This window comes from Lissotriton vulgaris, chromosome 6 (assembly GCF_964263255.1).
Source record: "Lissotriton vulgaris chromosome 6, aLisVul1.2, whole genome shotgun sequence".
NCBI classification, from domain to species: Eukaryota; Metazoa; Chordata; class Amphibia; order Caudata; family Salamandridae; genus Lissotriton; species Lissotriton vulgaris.
The window spans coordinates 1,177,323,048-1,177,345,924 of record NC_141694.1 but is presented as its reverse complement, the minus strand read 5'-3'; positions in this window follow the sequence as shown (position 1 = coordinate 1,177,345,924).

Below are 22,877 nucleotides of genomic sequence, written 5' to 3'. Positions count from 1 at the left end.
AAAAATATTTCAACTATACGGCAACTTTTTATGCTCAGCAAGAGATATATCAATAAACATCAGAGTTATTTCAAGAACTACAGTTGAAAACCTTAAAGGGTGACAGCAGGGACATTTTGAACTTCACAGATTTTATGAGTAGCAACAGAAACACTTCATGAGTTATTATGGGAGCCACATGTTCAGTGGGCGAGGAGGAAGACTGTGATTATTATTAACACTTCTGATTAGCACGACTATTTGTTTTGAAACGTTTTTTAAAAGTTAAGTAAGTAAGTAAGTAAGTAAGTAATATATTTATTTGTATATGATTAATTAAAATTAAAAGTTGTTCGTTCTCGAGCTTCATTTGTAAAAGAGTTAGTGCCCCGGGGCCCAAATGTTGTGCCCTGAAGCCCAACCCCGGCACTATCGAAGGGTGAGGAGACAAACACCAAGGCTGCGTAGTCTTGATCCCACCCACTACCTGTTTCACGCACCACTAGACAATCCCTGCCTCTTTATCTCACACATGCAGGTTCTTTTTCATTCCTGTTGCCTTTCTTCGTCACTTGTCTGTCTTTCTCATCCTCCTTATTTACTTCTTCTTATTTTGCTTTCTCTGCCCTGGATCAAAACTTATGAGGAAAAAGGAGTGGTGCCCAAAAATAAATGCCTATGGACCCCACGGGCCCAAATTAAGCACTGGTCTGTTCACCCCGGTAAGCACGCCAGTACAGGAACACCTTTCTGCCATATTAAGCCAAACTCTGGATAATAACTGAAAAAAAATGAAACATGCATTTTATGGTCTACTGATTTTATTGTAGGCTAAGTATGCCAAGCTGATGTTTATTGTGTTTGTTATTTCAAACCTGTATTTATTTGTTTGAAAGGCTTGTGGAACATATCGAGGTCACTCTTGGACGGCAGGTGGTAATAAACATGAAATATTCCAAAATCAAAGAGAATGGTCTTTGTACCACATATATCAAAGTGGGCGCTTCAAAAAACTAGAAGATAGATGCAGGTGTGTACAGTAATATGCCATATTTTATACAAGGAACACAGCACAGAGGCTCTCCAGTGGGACCACCACAATGCAGGGGCAAAAGGAAGTTGAGAAATGGTCCGTAGCAGAGGGAGCTGTAATGCGAGTAGAAGAACAGAAGGGCATGCATAAAAAAAACACTGAAAACTTGTGGAGAGAAATAGTCATACCCCTCATAGACACAGAGGAGCAAACCATACCACATTGTAAATAATGGATACGGGTAGAGGACTCGTCCCAATGACATTATATCTGTTGAACTGCAATTGAAATGTACAATTGTGGCAGCCACGGCCTTTCAGGTAAGAGTGGTGGGGCGCTGGGGCTGGGTGGGGGGGATTTTGAAAAACGACGACGAAGGAAAAATAAATAAATAATGAATTTTCCCTCCTCCTCCTCTGTCGAAATTCCTCCCACCCGCCCCCACCACTCTTACCTGCATGGGCCGCGGCTGAAGTTTAGCTATGAACTTCTATAACCACTGCTCAGTACTATAGACCTGAAGGAACAAAGGTAATATAATGAAGACATGCAAGGAGTAATGGGATATGGCATTGTTTGATTGCACTGCTTGCTTTAACTAAGTTTGGGGCAACTTTGGGGTGGGGATTGAGCATAATAATAAATGCCCTTTCTCTTCACCTCGTATGCCTGTAAGAAATTATATGCTTTAAAAATGTGTGTATGTTCTATATACGAAAGCAGTTGCACATTGGGAAAAAAACAATAAAATAAATTAAAATAGGAACCTAATTTTAAGTAGGGTACTAAGGGCCAGGTGTAGGTAAATCTCATTTAACGATTCTTAAATACCGAATTTTACTGATTCGGTATTCATGAATTGGTAAATGAGATGTAGGTAAAAATTCGGTATTTTTTACCGATTCGGTAAAATTTGGAATCGGACTTTCGGAATTTACCGAATTGGTATTTACCGAATCAGTATTTACCGAATCGGTATTTCCCATTCATTCCTATGGGCCAAAAGGCCCATAAGAATGAATGGGAAATACCGATTGGGTAAATACCGATTGGGTAAATACCGATTCGGTAAATTCCGAATCGGAAAGCAAGCAAAAGTGAAACTTAAGAAAACAGCCAATCAGGTGCTACCACCGTCCCCCTCCCTACCAGGAAGTGGCTACACAGGCAGCTGCAACTAATTAGAAGCTTCTGGAGCGGCATTTGGAGCAGAGAGATTGGGAGCAGCAGCAGAAAGAGTTTGTGCAGTTTAAAACCTGACAAATGGCAACCAGCAAAGACAGAGCAGCCAGAGAGGGAGAGAAAGCTGAAATTCAGCAGCATGGAGCTACAGGTCCTTGTGGAGGAGGTGGTGAAGGTGCACCACAAACTGTTTGGCAGGCAGTCCCTCACTGTGGCTGAATCTGCCAAAAGGAAGAGTTGGCTGGATATACTGGACAAAGTAAATGCTGTGGGAGTGACCACCAGAGACACAGAGGACTTAAAAAAGAGGTTCTATGACCTGAGGAGCCTCACAAAAAAGAAATTGGCAGACCACCACAAGCAGGCATCGAACCTCAACCTTAGAGCCAGAAAGCATCTGCGGACTGGTAGAAGTGGACAGCTCAGCCAAAGCTGCAAGCAGAAAAGGTAAGATGCATGCACAGCAATCCCCCTCACACCCTCACCCTTCCCTCACCCCTTGAAGCTAAGTGACCCCAGTCCAGGTGTGCCAGCACTATACAGTAGCAATGCATCATGGTACATGTAGTCAGTTAATGAAAGACCATGTCATACATTACAGCAACCACCAAGTTAGGCAAATGATTGCAGACATAATGAAGGGCAGGCAACTTGTACATTGTGCAATTTAAAAAGATTTAATTGTAGTGGCTGTGAGACATTTGCGCTTAGCTGATATACGCTCCTATGTCCACAGGTCACACATCCAGAAGGCGGTCACAGGAGACTGAAGGCACGGCACCCGAGAGGGATGAAAGTCAGAAGCCAGGTCCCAGTGCATCACAGGACACAGGTGTACCGAGTAGCCAGCCACCTTCCCAAGACCCTGAAATCACTCAAGATTTGCAGGCATCCCCACGACGTTCACAGTCCCCTATGTTAATGTCTTCACCAGATAGGCCAGCATCACTGCATGTTGAAACACCTGCAGCACAACCAAGCAGGAGGCATGTCGTTGTCCCACTGATAGAAATGGACACATCTGCCAGTGAAATGGCGGTGGAAAACACACACATCTTGCCTGGAGATGATATCTCTGCCACACTGCAGTCCAGTGCAGAGGTTGTCCGTAGTAGCACAAGACGCCGCAGAGTCCAACAAAGGAGTGTAGGTGCACGTGGGGAGGGGTCCAGTGTGTTCCAAGGCCTAGAGGGGAGCATGGTGAAGATCCAGAGGATGCAGGGAAAGGCCATCATGTCCTGTCAACGCCAAATGCGCAACCTGAATAGCAATATGGAAGAAATAGGAAAGGGCATCAGGGAACTGGTGGAAGTGAACAAGAACATGGCTACAGGGATACATGAAATGACACAATCAGTGCAGCTACTCTGCACCAAACTGGACACAGAAATAGCATCAAGGCACAGGGAGAAGCAGCGTGCACATCAACACAACAAAGCAATTCACCGCCTGGCCACAGCCACATCCCTGCTATGCAGGCGAAGCATAAACAGTCAGGAGGGTTTGAAGAAAAACAGCAATGAGGTGACAAGGGGCAGAGCCAGGATGACCGGTGCTCTTGAGGCGCTAATAAACGCTCAAACAGCACAAACTGCTGCTATTGATGTGCCAGAGAGTGAAGGGAGCACAAGTAGGAGAAGCATGGCAAGCCCCCGTGGTGTAGAGACAAGGAGGAGCAGCAGGCGACAAGGTGAGGCTACAGCCCAAACGCCCAGCGAACACAGTGAGCCACATACATCTGGCACTACTAAGCGTGGACGCAAATGAACAGTTAATATTATGGGGAAGTGACCCAGGACATACAATTTGGAAAGTTCAAAGTTTGTGTTGCACATTTGTGCCTTAGATACCTGCGTAGTGACAAAATTAAACTACGTTGGGTGCATACTCCACCTGTCTGTGTCTCTTCACTTACTTAAAAAAGTTGCGTGTGATCTCTTCCCGTCTGTGTCTGCCATCTGTTAGTGTTGCATGTCCAGCTGTGTGTGGGTCAGGCAGAGCTTGGTCATCATCATGGTCCTCGAAATCTGATAATTCCACTTCAGTGCCCTTCTTAACTGCAAGGTTGTGCAACATTGCACAGGCTGCAATCATTTTGCAGCGGGTCACTGGTGTGTACTGGCGTGCCCCTCCACTCTTGTGCAGGCACCGAAACCTGCTCTTCCACAGTCCAAAGGTGCGCTCCACAATGTTCTGGGAGGATTTGTGTGCCCTGTTGTACCTTCTCTGGCTGGGTGTTGAAGGATTGAGGTAGGGTGTGAGGATGAAGGACCGAAGGGCATATGCACTGTCTCCTATTTGTAAGAATAGAAATACATTACTCACATGCACATATCCACATACAGCTGCAATATGTATCAAGGGAGTTTCACACAGTGTATTACCTAGCAAGTAGCCTTCGCCAAATTCCCCCGCTGTCAGCCGTGAGTAGATGCCACTGTTCTGTAAGATGTAGGAGTCGTGGGTACTCCCGGGAAACTAGGCAACTATATCCGTGATGATGAATTTGGAATCACAGATTACCTGTACATTCATTGTGTGTGTGGATTTCCTGTTTCTATAAATGTACTCTGTGGCAGCAGGTGGGCATATTGGGATGTGGGTACCATCAATGCAGCCAATGACATTGGGAAAATGCGCCATCTGATAAAAGTCAGTCTTGGTCCTGACCAGTTCAGCTTGCGTTGCAGGGAAGCTGATGTAAAAATGCATTTTCTGCAACATGGCGTCCAGAATTTGTCTGAAAAACCGGGACAGGCAGCTCTGGGACACCCCACCTATCAATGCAATGACACTCTGGTAGCTCCCACAGGCAAGCAGGTGTAGGCTACAGAGCACCTGCACATGGGGTGGGATGGCATGGGCCCTTGGGGTTGGGTGCTCCAATAGTGGTTGGAGGTCCCTGATTAGCTCCAGGATGGTTTGGGGGTCTAGCCTGTACCTTTGTATGATCTCTGCCTCAGTCTGTTGGAATATGGTGATCCTCTGCCTGTAAACCTGCTCCTCTCTTCTCCATTCCCTCTCTCCTTCTGCCTGGATCCGTAGCCGCCTCGCAATCACATAGAATGCTGCCATTCTGGTCAAACTGTTGCATTTTGGGCCCTTTTTTATGTCCTGCACCTGGTTACCACCTGATATCAATCCATGGTAAATACCAACTCTTAAATAGAGAATTTCATGCAAATTCGGTATTTTAGAGGTTACCTACATCTCAAACTTCATTTTTACCATTTCTTATTTACTGAATCGGTCAAATTACCGATTCGGTAAAATTACCGATTCGGAAACTTTTCTGATTCGGTATATTTACCGATTCGGTAAATTTACCGATTCGGAAACTTTACCGATTCTGTAAATTTACCGAATTAGTAAATTTACCGATTCGGACGATTTTCTGTCCCCTACAACTCAAATAACAAACGGCCGAAATTCGGTATTTTCGGCCGTTACCGACCGGTATTTGGTTACCTACATCTGGCCCTGAATTTCTGGGTTACGTACAAAAAGAATCCTAGAAATTTGCTGAAACAAAGCAAATCTTAAAGTCATGTTATAGTTAGGTTTGTAAGAATATAAAAAGTAATGTTTAAAAGGAAAAAAACACCGAAATACCCCAGGTATAATTTACTGAGCCAGCTATAACTTGCACATGCACCATGTACTGCTTATAGCCTCATATATCACGTCATACATGACATGTTGAATGACATCATAGAGGCCATCACTGATATCACTATTCATGTAACACGAAAGCAAATAAAGCAAATGTTGCACACCTCTAGTTTAAAAATTCTAACCTTGCATGGAATACAGCCAAGATTAATACCTAGGGCCTCATTTACGAGGCCCTAGCGACACGTTTGCTTTTTTGATGCTTCAGTGGCGCAATGTGCCATAGCATATTTACAAGGCCATGCAAAGCCACTTTATATGGCTTTACATGGCCTTGTAAATATGTTCCCCATTCACGCAGAACATGGAGCGAAAGGAGCATTCCATGGGTGTTGCTGTGGGTGTTCTCACGCAACACCCATGGAATCTGAAGCATTTCCAGATTTAGGAATCGTAAACCTGAGAACGCGTCAGATCCCTACGCCTCTCCAGGGGAGGCATAGGAGTGGCACAACAGGATGAATACTTTTATTTCTTCTCATTTTTTCCTGCATTCTGCAGCATGCATAGAATGGGGAATATGTCATCATAAATATTTTTGTGCAGGAAGGTTTCCTTTCCTGCTCAAGAACAATAGTCCCCGCAGTGCAGGTTCCCTTGCAAAATGACACAAGAGTGTCTGCCATGTGCACTGCTGCTGTTTGTGCATTGCACTAGAGAAAAGGACAGGAATGTGCCATATCTTGTAGATATGGCGCATTCCTGTCCTTTCCTTTTGGCACACGGCTGCGCAGCAGGAAGGTGGCTGTGCTGCTAGCGTCAAAAGTTTGCAAATTATGCCCCTATACGTTTGGTTTTCAGTTGAAGTTAAGAAACATATTGGGTTATATATTTACTCATTAGAAACTAAGAATGCAGTTTAAATGTTGGCGGTGAAGATACTTCGACAAAACAGCAGTAGAGTATCATTATTCTTCAGAATGATTGCCAGCTTATCCTGGGAGGGGGAGTCAGGCTTTCTTGTTGATGTTGTACCCAAATGAATTTTAAATACACAGGGTTGCTTTATTTCAGGGGAGATGGGGTGGGAGGAAGTGACTCAAATGCCAGTCAACCCTAACAAAAGACACTGGGCCTACTTGGGGAGGGGGGGAGTGGAGAGCGGGTGGGGAGCATTTGAATAGCACATGCAATGCAGACATGACCCATTAGGTACACATTCCTCACCTGAAATGTTAGGAGGATAGGCTCTCTGGAACAATGCTTTAGCGTGTCTGAAATGCAAGGGCATAGTCATTGCATTCCTACAGGAAATACATAGAGCTGGTGTAGAAAAGTAGGATCTGTCTCTCATGGTTACCCCCACTTTTTGCTTGATGTAACACTGTTTTTGACTAGTCTGACTGGGATGCTGCTACTCAGGACCCCAGTCTATCTGCTTTCTCCCTAAACTGTTATGTTATGTAGTTGGTTACACTCCAGATTGAATACTGGGGTACCTTTGTCAGTCCCTAGTATATATTACACATGTTCCCAGTGAATAGGTACCCCAGAGGCCTCTCATGGGCTGAAGCATATATTATGCCACCCATGATAGGCCATGCGAAATTGAACTACAGGCCTGCCATTGCAGCCTGTGTAATGTCGGTGCATGCCCCACTTACTTATGATATTGGATTACTATATCCAAGGGTGACTGCACTTAAAACCTATAAGTCACCACTATAGAAGGGCTTTACAATCCTCAGGGCAGGGTGCTTGTTTCTAAGTGAGAGGGTGCCCCTGCATGAGCAGGACACCCCTGCAGCCTACGGAGTCCAATGTCATTCTTATTAGGCGACCGCGTGAAAACCAACTGTAAAACGTCTGAAACAAACTCTCTTGTGTTTGGTCTCAAACATGTTGGAATCATACCCCCACACTGGTAACCGGTGTGGGAGGTATGAGTCCACCCCTCAGAAGTGCCCTTCATGGGGTCCCTGGTGTTCCCGGTACCAGCCTTCTTGCCAGAGACACATTACTGCCCTCCTGCTGCTGAGCCAAGCTCAAGCAGGGGAAGGCGGAACAATAGGCATCCTGTCACCGGGAGGTGTGACCACCTCCCAGACAAGATTGTGTGTATTAGGGCTGGGTGAGTGCACTTGCCAGCGACTGAAAGTCTGCATGAGGGGCACATTTGGTGCCCTGTGCATAATCCAATTCAAACCAGTCCTGGGAGCCGTTAACTCCCGCTCTGGCTCGAAACTGGACAAAGGACATGGCAGTAATCTCTCCCTCTATAGACTCTACCTGGGAGGGTACCCTGAATCTTCCCAACCCTCTCCCATGGGTACTTAAGTTCTTAGCTAGCTGTAGGGCCCTAGATTCATTGTGGACCAAATTCAGAACTGAAACCACTGTACTTCGACCGTTTGGGCACTCTGGACTTCACTGGACTTCTTTTGGGGCTGACTTTGTTCCCTATCAGGCTGCTGCATCATCAGTGCCTGTGCACCATGAAGGATCTGTGTAGAACCTGTGGAGCATCTAGGACAACTGAAGATAATCTCCCTTGGCGTGAAGGGGTAACTTCCCTGCATTCGCAGGCACCTCAACACTGCTGACCGATCTGTTGATCCCAAGCTCCTACGTACTCCGAAGGGTCCAGCAACAGAGGAGGTGGGTTTCTACATCCCTCAAGGCCCAAGCTGCCGTTTCATCAAGTGCCAGTATCCCTTGTCGGGGCTGCAATACCGAACCCCTGTGCACCGCATGTATTTGTAAATGCATGTGCTTGTTGGCAATTCCTTGACAAGTGCATTGGCCTCCGAGTAGCCCCAACCTCTGATGACTTTCTCCACAAAGATCTCCATCCACCTCGCACCAAGTGCTCTGTGGCTTGCTATTTTGTGAAGCTGCTCGAGATCCTCTCACAACTCTGGTGCCTCCGGCCTGGGTCCAATTGAGGGTCAATTATGCTTTTCTTGGGCTACCCTAGTTGCTCCAGACTGACCCTGACTCCTTTTGCTGTGGTGAGTCTCCTGGACCTTGCTGGTCTGAACTGTACACTTTCTTGACTTCCTACATGGGCTGCTTTCACCAAGACTTGTTGGTGCTTCCACTGAACACCAACCCCTCAGCCTTCGGCATCCTTCGTGGACAGCTCACATCTGGCTCCTGGTCGTCCTCAACATTGCCTGGTCCCCGCAGACGTAGAGTCAAGAGCACCGTGAACTATCCTAAAGCACTGGACATCCGTGGGCATTCGTCTGCCAAGCTCCTGGTCACTCTCAAGTGACCCAGACTCTGTCCCCTGTGCTTTCAGGTACTCCTCGACAAGAATCCATGTTTGGATTCCAACTGACATTCCCCTACCTTCCAGCAGCGGCACTTTCTCGAAGTCTTCCATTGAGTTCAACGGCGAATTCCGACTCCACTTCGCACCAATGCACCCAGCTCCCCTGGGATAGGTAACTTGGGTACTTCGGTATCCACTAGTGTGGTGGCTCTCCAACCCTTTGTCTTCCACGGGGTTTCTTTGAAGTTCAAGGGGCAGGATCCTTAATCTCTAAAACTCCAACTGCAACTTTCACATAGAGTTGTACAGAGCACGCGGTCATGTTCCCACACTGCACCCATCCTCAGGGGGGTCTCTATTTACTCGATTTGGGTGATTCCTTGGTATCCCAGCAATTCTACATCCTCTCGACATCAACCTGACTCGAGTCGTGGTTCTTATACCACTTTCTTAATATGTGGTTTGGTCCCCCCGGGGCCCACTGTGTATAAGTGCTATTTACTGTTATTTATTTGCTTAAGTATTGTAGGCTTTGTGTATATCTCTGTGTAGGAGATACTGAAAATTACTAGAGAGTATTATATAATAAATACATATTTTTATAAATACCTTGTGTGGTTCTCTTTCATGTAATCACTAATGTGAGATTACATTCTGGTAAAACAAGCTGCTTTACACTCCTTCAAGACTTAGCCTGAAGATGGCTCGCCACAGCTACCACTTGGATAGCTTTCTACAGTTGTCTGAGGCCTCTTAAATCACCATAATGGTTGTCTGGAATGGTGCAAAGTGCCCACCTTAATTAGTGGAAATCATATACCATGCCAGCTTCTCACAGCTGGGTACCACATTAGGCTCTCCAGCGCAAATGGTGGGGACAGATCTTTGCAATGTCCTACTCTGCATTCTTGAGGGGAGCCACATTGTGAGCAAGACCAGGGGTCCCGTTTGTGGCTACAGCCAATAAACTTGATGAAGAGGGGCACTATGTCCTATGCACTTCTGTTGTAGATGGACTGAGAGTGGTACTGGTTAGCGTTTGCACCCCAAATACGGGTCAGACAACTGTCTTGTGGTGCTGTAACTTCTCCTAGTGCAGGAAACACTGGTACTGATGATATTGGGAGAAGATTACAATTACATGGTGGATATCCATCTTGATTGAAGGATGCCATTACTGGTAGATGCACCCGCAGGTCATGTGGCGAGACACTTTCGCCGTTGGATAGACAACTTGGGCTTATGGGTGCATGTTTGTTGAAGGTAATGGAACTTGGGCGTCAAGAGTATTCTTTCTATTCTGTGATCCACAACTTAAATGTCTATCTAGACATGATTCTCTGCTCCTCTGAGGTGGTGGGGCAAGTCGTGAGTACTTAGGACACACATATTCGGACTACAACCCACTCTTTATGCATCTGAACTGGGGCAGACATGTATTGCCATACCCACATGGAGGCTCGAGCCGGAGTTGCTGTACGAGACTACATTCAGGGCACTCAAGTCGGATGTTATACGTGACTACTTCCAAAGTAAGGACCACACCATGTAGCATAGTGCCATTGAATGAGCCACCTTTAAGGTGGTGGTGGGAGGGCATGAAATAGGGCAGGTTGGGGGGTGAGGGTTATGAGATCACTTAACAGTGAACTGGTGAAAACAGAGGATGATTTGCAGCACCTTGAGATAGAATTGCAGGTGGATCCACTGGCGCAAGATTATCTGTGGCAGAAATGCAAGGCTAGCACTGAGCTTCTGGATAAACTGAAGCCCAGCTCCCGCCTGTAATGTCATGGACCGAAAACACAGAGTCTGGTGCATGCAATGTTCCTGCGCTTAATGAGGGAGAAAGCTGAAGCCTTGGGCGGGCCAATTAAGGAATCAAAAATTAAAGGTTTGCTCAAAGAACTGGTTCACAGTACAACTCCTGGTATGGATGGGCTCCCGACTAAGTTTTATCATATCCATGCCTCTCTATCGGCTCCCCGGTTGGTTAAAAAAACACAGAAGGGTTTGCATTCGGCAACTGCCAACAACAACTAGGGAGGCCCTGGCCTTCTCTATCCCCAAATCCCATGGTGAGGAGCTGGAGGTTGGGTCATATCACCCTTTTTCAATGCTCAATGCAAATTATAAAATTCTCAGCATGGTGCTGATGACTGGCCTGCGCCATACCATACATACTGACCAGAATGGTTTCATTCCACAGCACAGCATAGCACCTCAGCCAATATCATATAGTTGCACCAAATTCTAGGAGAGACTTCATCGAACATCTTTCCAAAGGTAGTAGTTGTATCTGTTGACATGCCAAAGGGTACACAGTCAAAATATTGAGTCAGAATTGTCGACCTACACAAATTTCGTTTTGCAAATATCGAAGGTACCAAATTTCGATGTCAAGAATATCGTTGGACAGAATATCGACACTAAGGTAAGTAATATCGAATTTATTTATATCGATGTAAGTAATATCGAAGTTAGTAATATCGATAGCATATATATTGATGTAACTAATTTCGATGTTACTAATATCGATATTTGTATTATTTTTATGATTTTAATTATGTATGTGTAATATGTTTTGTTAAGTATTTTAATTTTTTTTAATTATATGTGTATTATTATTATATATTTTAATTAATGTATGTTTTTATTTCTTCAGAGGGTCATGGGTTTATAGGGGAATTGGGTGGGAAGTAATTTAATTGTAATTAATTAATGTTTTTTTTATTTTTTTTAATTAATTATTAATTGGCAGTACATTTTTTAATTGATAAATTAATTATTTAATTGATATTTAATGTTATTTTTAAGTAACTTTTATGATTTAGTACCGGAGCAGGTTGTGTGTTTATAGGGGAATAGGTTGGGAAGTAATTTCAAATATTCTAAATTATTTATTATTTATAGGAATTATAAATTATTTTTTATTAATTTTGTTTCTATTTCTGTAGTGGGTTGTGGGTTTATAGGGGAATTGGGTGGTAAGTAATTTAATTGTAATTAATTATTGATTTATAATTTTTTTGTTATGGATAAATAATTCATTTTAAAATAATTATTAATTGACAAATAAATATATTAATTGATAATTAACTTTTTTATTGGTAATTAATGTTTTTAATTGTTAACGAATTTTTTTAAATTGGTAATTCATGTTTGTAATTGGGAAATAATTTTTAATAGGTAAATTATTGTGTTAATTGGAATTAATATTTATAATTGGTAATTATTTCTTATTAATTGTAAAATATTTGTAATTAATTGGTAATCAATGTTTTATAAAAAAAGTATTATTTGGTATATTGTTTAATAATTTTTAATAGTGAATTAATTTTAAATCATATTTTTTATGTAATGAGATTTATTTAATTCTTTAATATTTATTATTTGGTGAGTAATATTTAATAAAGAATATTTATTGGTATTTGTTGATCATATATTGTTAATTAATTATTCAAATGTAATTGCTTTTAATAATTATTAATTGTTTGCAAATGATGTAGATTTATTTAAAAATGCAATTATACATTATTTTAAATATAAAAATTATTTATAAGTATGTTAAATTTAAATTCTACGCTATCAAACGCTTTCCCTACTATTGCACCCTTTGGAGTTGGAATAGTAATGTTTTCCCCTACGCTATCCAACGCTTTCCCTACTGTTGCACACTCTGGAGTTGGAATAGTAATTTTTACCCCTACGCTATCCAACGTTTTCTGTACTGTTACACCCTCTAGAGTTGGAATAGTAATTTTTATCCCTACGCTATCCAACGCTTTCCCTACTGTTGCACCCTTTGGAGTTGGAATAGTAATTTTTACCCTTACGCTATCAAACGCTTTCCCTACTGTTGCACCCTCCGGAGTTGGAATAGTAAGTTTTACCCTTATGCTATCCAATGCTTTCCCTACTGTTGCACTCACTGGAGTGGGAATAGTAATTTTTACCCACCTGCTATTCAACGTTTTCTCTACTGTTGCACTCTCTGGAGTGGGAATAGTAATTTTTCCCCCTACGCTATCCAACGCTTTCCCTACTGTTGCACCCTCTGGAGTTGGAATAGTAATTTTTACCATTACGCTATCCAACTCTTTCCCTACTATTCCACCCTCTGGAGTTGAAATAGTCATTTTTACCCCTACGCATTCCAACGTTTTCTGTACTGTTACACCCTCTGGAGTTGGAATAGTAATTTTTATCCCTACGCTATCCAACGCTTTCCCTACTGATGCACCCTTTGGAGTTGGAATAGCACGTTTTACCCTTACGCTATCAAACGCTTTCCCTACTGTTGCACCCTCTGGAGTTGGAATAGTAAGTTTTACCCTTACGCTCTCCAATGCTTTTCCTACTGTTGCCTCACTGGAGTTGGAATAGTAAATTTTACCCACCTGCTATTCAACGTTTTCTCTACTGTTGCACTCTCTGGAGTGGGAATAGTAATTTTTCCCCCTACGCTATCCAACGCTTTCTCTTCTGTTGCTCCCTCTGGAGTTGGAATAGTAATTTTTACCCTTATGCTATCCAACGCTTTCCCTACTGTTGCACCCCCTGGAGTTGGAATAATAATTTTTACCCCTACGCTATCCAACGCTTTGCCTACTGTTACACCCTCTGGAGTTGGAATAGTATTTTGTATCCCTACGCTATCCAACGCTTTCCCTACTCTTGCACCCTTTGGAGTTGGAATAGTAATTTTTACCCTTACGCTCTCCAATGCTTTCCCTACTGTTGCACTTACTGGAGTGGGAATAGTAATTTTTACCCACCCGCTATGCAACGTTTTCCCTACTGTTGCACTCTCAGGAGTGGAAATAGTAATTTTTCCCCCTACACTATCCAACGATTTCCCTACTGTTGCACCCTCTGGAGTTGGAATAGTAATTTTAACCGTACACTATCCAACGCTTTCCCTACTGTTGCACCCTCTGGAGTGGGATTAGTAATTTTTACCCACCCGCTATCCAATGCTTTCACTACTGTTGCACTCTCTGGAGTGGGAATAGTAATTTTTACCTCTACGCTATCCAGCGCTTTCCCTACTTTTGCACTCTCTGGAGTGGGAATAGTAATTTTTACCCCATGCTATTTAATGCTTTCCCTACGGTTTAATTTTCTGGAGTGGGAACAATAATTTTACATTCTACGCTATCCAATGTTTTCATTAATGTAGATTTTTTGGGACTTTAAATAGTATTTTTATTTATTTATGTATTTAATATTTTTTTTATTATTTTAGATAATGTTGTATTTAATTAACTTTTAAAATATTGATAGTATATTTAATTTTTTTAATTTATTAGATATAATTAAATAGTGTTATTCATGTTAATATTTTATGTGTGTAGATGTATTTGTAATTTATGGTATTTGTTATTAATTTATAATTAATTAAAATAATTAATAAATATTGTTATTAAGTAAGGATATATTACATATTGTATGTTTATTTTTAATTAGAGTTGTATTATTAAATATGTATTATTTATTAATTTTAAACATGATTAAATATGTTTAATTAATGTATAAGTATTATTTACTTAATTTAACTTTTTTTTACTGGAAAAAAAAACGATATTTTTAATTACGATAGTTTTAACATCGATATTTTAGTTTCCATATTTTTGTACTTACCATGTTGTAGATAGGGTGTCGATATACTTGCCTTCGATATTCCAGCATCGATGTTGCTGTAGGTCGATATTCTGCCCGTCGATAATCTGTCAGAGATTCATGCCAACGGTATTTGATACCTTGTGGTGGAACTACGTGGAGGAAGTCATGAACTGGATGGTTTTGGTCATAGAATTGAGCAATTGGATATCACTCCTTTAGGCTGCACCAAGCGAATGCATTTGCATGGGCCGCTGCATCTTTGAATCATTCAGCTGCACCAGACAGGGCTTCAAACTTTCCCCTATGCTTTTTGCATTGCAGTGGAGTTGTTTGTTAGCATGGTGAGGTTGGTGGGATGATGACAGGTCATCCCCTTGTGAGATGGTGAGCACAACATATCATTGTACGCAGACAACAAGGTCCTGTACCTGCTGGAGAGCAGTATTGGTATACCGTGGGCAATGGAGATACTCGCGGAGCTGGGGAAGGTGTCAGGGCTCTGCACAAACTGGTCGAAGATGTCTACCTTCCCAATGTTGGTGACACACCGGGGGCTGCTAGAGTTGTCGAAAATGCTGTGATATGGAGGGAGCCCAAGACTATCCTTTACCTAGAGGTCGGATATACCATAAAGATGCTGATACCAGGAAGGGTAACCTGGGGAGCATGAGGAGGGCCCTGCAGCTACAACTCCCTCTTATGGCCAGGGTGGTGCTGACCAAGATGATTGTATCACCCCGGCAACTTTACTATTTCGCCCCCCTGCCAATCTGGATCCCTAAAAGATGGTTCGGCTCTCTTAACTCTATGCTTTGTTTGCTGATCTGGGTTGGGAAGCAACATAGGGCATCTTTGCAAGTGTTGCAAGACTACAGCTGGAATAGAGATAGGGGTGTCAGACTTTGAAATGTATTACTATGATTCGCAACTGCAATGGGTGGCCAGATGGCTGGCAGGGCTGGACAGGGCAGACCTGGGGGAATTTGAGTATGATCGCAGGGAAGGGGCACTCAGAACACTACTATTGGGGGCAGACGTACAACCCCAGAGGACACCAAGACTGCTGGTGGTGGCTTTATGTTGCTGGACAGGGGTGAATAAAAGATTGGGGGAGGAGACACTCAACGCATTGTCAATACCACTGGTAGGGCTCCCCACAGTTAGAAGGGACTATTTCACAGAACACTGCTTGTGGGATTAGACTGTCCTGGTTTTGATGTTAGGCAATTGTTTTGCAGAAGAAGTCCCCCTGCAATTGGATTCCCTGGTCGAGGAATACCGCCTCATGGGGACACAATTTCAGACATATTGTCATGTAGTTCCTACTAATCCATAGGATTTGCATGTTTGTTCGTCAACATAAACTAGGGGCTTGGTGCCTAGGGAGATTACAGACACCCCTGCAGGATATATTGGCCTATAGACCAGATAGCTCACAGTCCACCGTAAGCCCCCTAACCTCAGGGAGCAAATGGTTTCTGGCAACCATTGAACATGACAGCCCTGACCCCTCAGGGATAATGGAAACAGTACAGAATATTTTGCTCAGTCACTCGTGCTTACGTATCACAGAGAAATATATATAGATTACACAGTGGGACGCTTTCAATAAGTTTATTATGCCAACATTATTCTTGTATAAAATACATATGCTGCAATGATTAGTAGACAGAAGCAGATAAAACTGATTGTAAGCACCAAAAGTGTAATTAATAGATGTAGTTCTAACATGGTGCTAAAACAATGTATAAATGCAGTCATCTAAAACAAGGCAATAATCAAGGGTACTCCTATTGTATGAACCTACTGTAAGTGTATCTAGTGTGTGTGTAGGTGTGGAGCCAAGAATTCCCCCAAAGGATGATCCAAACCCATTATCCGATGGGAGAGAATGAAGGACCCTGTCTTGGTCACAAACTGGACACCCCTCACAAGATGTGAGACAACTGTGAGGTAAAGTCTCAGCATGAAGGACCCTCTGTGTCAGTGTAAGTGCCTCCTCTCTTAAACTCTTGGGATGCTCATCTTTTCTAATAGAAATAAGCCTTGCGATGTGAGTATAGATTAGCGACATTATTGATATGTAGACAGCCCTGTTGCCCGGTGGATGAAGATAGAGATGGCATTTGTACAAAGTGCGAGAAGAGACCTTGTAAACCATGTTCCCTGCATTGTGATAATGTTATGCAAAGCTAGATGTTTAAGCAAGTTTAGTTTCAAGGAAACAAATCCAACAATGTCGCTCACACAAATATTTGCGAAAGGTCATTGCTGAAAAATAGGACAGTGTAAGAAATAAACTGCTTCGCTACATGGGCCTAACCTGGGAATATAACAATATGGGTTATTTATCCAGTCTCTCAAGATCTTTATGGGAACCCGATTCCAGAGCCCCGTTTGCATTACTTACTACAAACAGTGCAGACCTTAAGTAGCAGCAGAGACCTTGTGTCTTGACTGCACCGCATGCTGCTAGCCATGACTCAGGAAGATTTTTCAGGTGCACGGGCCAGGTGGAAGATCACAGATGGATGACCATTTGTGGGCAAAAAATGGGAGCGCATATTAGAACACACTAAGAAGGCCTTGATGATAGTCACTTCAAATACAAACACTTTAACTACCTACACACTTAATATCTTACACCCCATAGACTTAACGGTATGTACCAAACTATTATTTAAAAGTTGTGCCCAATGTGCACACATGAATGCAGATTTTGGACATATGTTATGGAGCTGCCCAGTGATCACATGATTCTAGGAGGAGGTGGTGGCCAAGCTGGAGCATACATTTGCCCTCCAGGGGTTGGGGACAGTTGAGGTATGCCTCCTGGGCCTTTATAGCCGTCAGCCTGCTAAGAAAGTGGGCAATAAATTCCTAAACTTAGAACTCAGGTGGCCCGGAGAGACATTGACATATACTCGCAATCTCTGAGTGTAGCACCACATAGTCGGTGGAGAGTGGAGATCCTAATCTGGGCGAGAGTGGAGAAGGTCACACTGCACCTAGAGGATTATAGGGGACTTTGAAAGAATCCATTAGTGGCTCTCTGGCAGGAAGTGGTGGCCAGCTTTAAAACCACAGGAGATGGAACAATCTGAATGCGCGGGACTGTAGGGATGGGGCCATTCCTTGGAATTGGCGGGAGCACTGGTATGGTGAGAGCTACATGATGGGACAGAAAATGGCCCTCCTTTCCCCTCTCTCTTTACACTGTGTCATATATCTTTTGACATCCCATAAGAAGTCCCCCCTTAGGCATCAACATGCTTGAAGGGCTTCATTGGCTTGGAATTGGCTTATGTTAAGGTGTTTGGAAGTTTTGTCAACAAATTGTGATGCTCAATTAATATGATGCGCTTAGCACTGCAATACCCACTGTTATATGAGCTTCACCATACAAAAATCCAATAAAACATCTGAAAGATACTGTGTTTGCTTTGGATATTAAGTCCAAGATCCTCGATGACAGTTCATGGTTACATTTTACTACACAATTGTATAAGAGCTCCTCTAATTAGCAGATAAGTATAGGTTATTACGTTCTATTTCTTATTCATATTTTTTATACCTTCTCCTAATATTTTTATTTTACTTATCTTTTCTTTCTTTTTTGCTCATATAGGTATAGATGTTCGCTTTCCTCACTGCTGTTTGTCCTGGCTATTGTTCTCTTGTGGAACGTTTTAGACAAGAGGGCCGGGACAGCAGCCTGATGACCAAGGGATGGGAACATATAATTTCCCTCTACGCTGATGACCTAAGGGATAGTACCTCTGCTGTTGAAAGAGCCGTAGAACCCTAGTGGGATTTTGAAGTAATGTCTGGGGTTTGGGTTAACAAGACCAAGACTCACATATTCAATGTTTCCCCTGGGGCAAAGAGACCGCATGGCCTTCCTTCAGATCTGATGTGATCACCCACCACTTTTAGATATCTGGCGATCCAGATATTTCACATATTGGAAGACCTCTGCGCTGGTAATTTGTTGAGAGCTCTCCATTCCCTGAGGTCTTGTATTCCCTTCAGGTGCTCACTTAAGCTACACCTCATGGCCCGGGTATCAGTTTCTAAAAAGGTTATGCTCCCGAGGTTTCTATATTTCTTCACAAACGTGCAGTGGGATTGGCCACGTATTCGCTCAAACAACTGGACATCTTGTTACGAGACTTGATATGGGATGGGAACCGGCATAGCGTGTCATTGGCTATCCTTGGGCGCCCTCTCGAAGAAAGGGCTTAGGTGCCACGGATTTCGAATTTCCTAGTGTCCCAGCCCCAATGGGTGGGTGGGGCTAACTAAGAGGAGCTGGGAATAACTGGGCAGTTGGCACACATGGAAACTCTACTGGCTAAACTGATTTGCCCCTCAACAGCAGTCCAAAGCCCAGGGCCACAGTTGTCGGCAGCACTGAAATATTGGTGCAGATGAGTCCTAAAAACTGCAAGAACACCACTGTATGCACCGACCCTGCCCTTTGTGGGGCTTCTTATGGTTAACCCCTTTCCTATATTCTTTCGGGCAGTTTACTGCCAGACTGCTATCAACAGGGAGCCTTGCTCCCACTCGAGGACTTGAGGGAATGTTAAAATTTGCTGTCAGACTGGTTTCTTACACAGGAGGCATTGACACAAGCATTTCTGGACTTGTGGGATGTATTCCGGGAAGAGCCCATGACTCATATGGTCTTGCAGTTATTGGTCTGAATTGGCACAGCTAGGCACCTGGTGACTTATAGATTGGAGCAGATCCTTCAGCAAGAGCGAGCAGACTCTGAGTGGCAGAGGATATTAGCCTTCCCTCAAAAAAATCTATAAGAATATGAGGTTGAAATACCTCCAATCCAATTCAATTAGGCATTATGACATATGTGACACCACATAGAATGCAAGTAGTTTATGGAGGTGACCCCCACCGCTGACTTTGTTCATATGGTGTGGGGTTGCCCCCGATTGCAAGCCTATTGCGAGGAGGTGATTTCTGCCCTAGAATCCACACTTGGGCGTACCCACCCCCCAGGTCCCTGGAGGCTTGTATTTTGGGAATATTTACACAACCAGCCTCAAGGAAAGTGGCACGAGGTTTAAGGACCTAGCCCTAGAGTTAGCCATATGGCAAATGGCTATGACCTGGAAATCGGCGGTAGGACTGAGAGTCCAGGCCTGGGAAGTAGACGTAACCCAGTAGGCAGAAGCTGAGGAGATCCACCCTATAGAGGATCTATGGACTGAAGTGTTAGTGGCATGGGAACATCCAGACAACGACCCAGGGGAGGATCCAGAGAAGACTGTTGACACGCCTGGAGAGGAAGAAGCCCGAGCCACCAGGGGTCCAGGGTAACCAGACAGCTTAGAGATGAGCAGAGAGGCACGCATGGGACCCTAGCTTGGGGTTTCTGCCCAGACATATTGGATGGAGGACTACAGGGCCCCCACCCTACAGGCGAGATAGGCGGTATGGTCCTGGTTGGAGAGGGCACATGTCTTGAAGTGCCTGCTCCTGAAGGGCGTCTGTCTTCCTGCCTATATACCAGATAATAGACAGTCACCATCCACAGGCATTTGCGATGGGTGGAGCTTTTTTGACCGGGTCCCTTTTTTCTTTTTGTGCATATTTCCCAGTTTCTTCGCATTTTTACTTCTATATGTTCTCCCACTGTTTATCAGACAATTGGCTCATCATTATGTCTTGAACGTCATATTATCTTTTCTATGGTATTGCTTCTATATCCCCCCTCATGAAAGCAAGGGGAGAACTCCTGTAATTAACAATTGTGAGCCCCGATGGTAATATTTGGATATGAATGACCTCGAGTGTTGCCCATTGATAACAAGTTTGGGTTGCTTTTTAAATTTGTTACCTCATGTTGCATTGCTATAAGTGTAAAATTGTAAAATGCAACTAAATTGAACTTTAAAGAAAAAACCCGAAAAAAGTCAACTCTGAATGGTGTAAAATAAAGCAATAACCCCATCAGGAAATGGCCTGTGGAAGTAGAGACAGCTATCCGAGCATGCTTACTGCTGTACAGTTATCTAGAGTCATGTATTTTTCACACGAATCAGATGGAAGAATACAATTCAGATATGCCAGAAATAGAGGAAAATGACTCAAGGTTTGCGGAGGGTGATAAAAAACACACATAAAATGAATTATCAGATTATACAGTGATAAAACATTTGATAATAAAGTGTGGCAAGTCTGAGAGAATTCAAAGTACTCCCATCATGAAGGTTCCACTACCATGTATAAATGTGATCTGGTTGGATGACACATAATCATGAAGCAGGTGAATCTGTGAACCAATCTGAAGTTAGAAAGGCCAAAGCCTTTATGGCTCAATGCACAATAAGTGCCCCTAAAATTGTGATTGTGGTGCATGGAGACTACCAATACAACACCTCCTTGATCTTTCAGATATCAAGAGTACCACAACTAGCATATAAATCAGAGTGAAGATTACTCCTAATTGCAGCTAATTATGAGGGTGCAATTTTTCTCAGTAACAATTTCCATAATATCAAGGCAGAATCATAGGGATTGTGTAAGCATGATTCATAGAGAAGTCTGAGAGCTAGGTCCAAGAGCCATCGAGGGAGTATGTGACCGGTGCACAGTAGGTCTATTGCCTGGATCCTTTAGATCTGAAAGGTAGACTTTGAATGCAGCCTTGAAGCAGGAAGAGAGATTCCACTTGAAAGTCACTGAGGATGGCATTTCACTCTATAGCTAATTGTAATCTGATAGATATGAGTCTAGGTGGAGAACAAAGTATCTTGGGGTGTGAATGTGACTGAGTCTAGTGGAGTTCAAGTGCTTGTTCTTGTGGGATTTAGTGAGAGAGGTCCTAAAGTGATATGGCAGAGCAGATCTAGGGACTGAACTGAACACTAGCATCAAGGCTATGAGGAGCTTCCCATGTGTGGCAGACAACCAGCCCACCAGGTGCCAGTGATAAGTGGTCTGCTGAAAAAAAAAGTGATGGATATAAATGCTGTGAATTACTCTTAAGCCATTGTTTACAATCCATTCATTGAGATTTCCTGTGAGTGAGTGGAAAATTACCGGGCCAAGATGTCTGACGCTGGTGCAAGATGTTTGGAGCAGAAGGACTTGCTGTGAATTTTTGAGAAGCAATTATTAGGGGAGGCCACACTTAGCCACAAGCCACCAGCAAGGGATCCATATCACAGATTACTTCGCGCCAGGAGGCGCTGACGCCTGTTTTCACGGCCTGGAGGCGCTTAAAACTGCAGCGTGGGATGCCGCACTTAGCCATAAGCCGCAAGCAAGGAACTCCAGATCCCAGATTACTTTGCGCCAGGAGGCGCTGACGCCTGTTTTCCACGCACGGAGGGGCTTAAAACCGAAGCGTGGCTCCCGCAGTTCGGGACGCTGTACTCAGCCAGAAGCCGTCAGGAAGGAACTCCAGATCCCAGATTACTTTGCACCATGAGGTGCTGACACCTGTTTTCTGTGCCCGGAGGTGCTTAAAACTGAGGCACGGGATGCAAGCGGGCGGGCCCGTCTGCGCCCGTCAGAGCCAGGAGGAGGCTAGGCTGTGCTACTCTCCTGTCATCTGCGCCTTGGTACCCTCGTCCTTCACTGCATTGGATACCCTCCACAAGATAAAGGTACTGTCACCCACGGTTACTGTTGGTATCCCGCCCTGCATGCCTGATTCCCTTTGTACGTGACTACATTTGAATACTCTGTGGCCTTGAGCGCTAGCATAAAATGGGAATGCGCAAAAACACGGAGGACAGTTGCAATAAGATGAGGAGACAGTTATAGTTCGAAGATGTATTGAAGAATAGCAAATATCAAAGGGAAACAGGCAATACCAGGCAGCACGACTACCCTCAAGGAAGCCAGTACATCAAAATGAATCCTAACTCTAGAACATTACATGACAACACATACATTCTATATCTCGCGCAAGCACGAGTCATTAAAGGAAACTTACATGAATAATAAAGTAGAGGATACATACACTACATATCCCCCTCTCTCCATAAACAAAACAAAATGGAAAAGTGCAATAAATGGCGATAAGGAAGGAAAGACCAATGGAGAAGGTACAGGGAAGAAAGGAAATACAATCACATAACATACTCTCTCAACTAAGCAGGGAGAACACTCCTTCTCTTAGCAAGGTTGTTATTG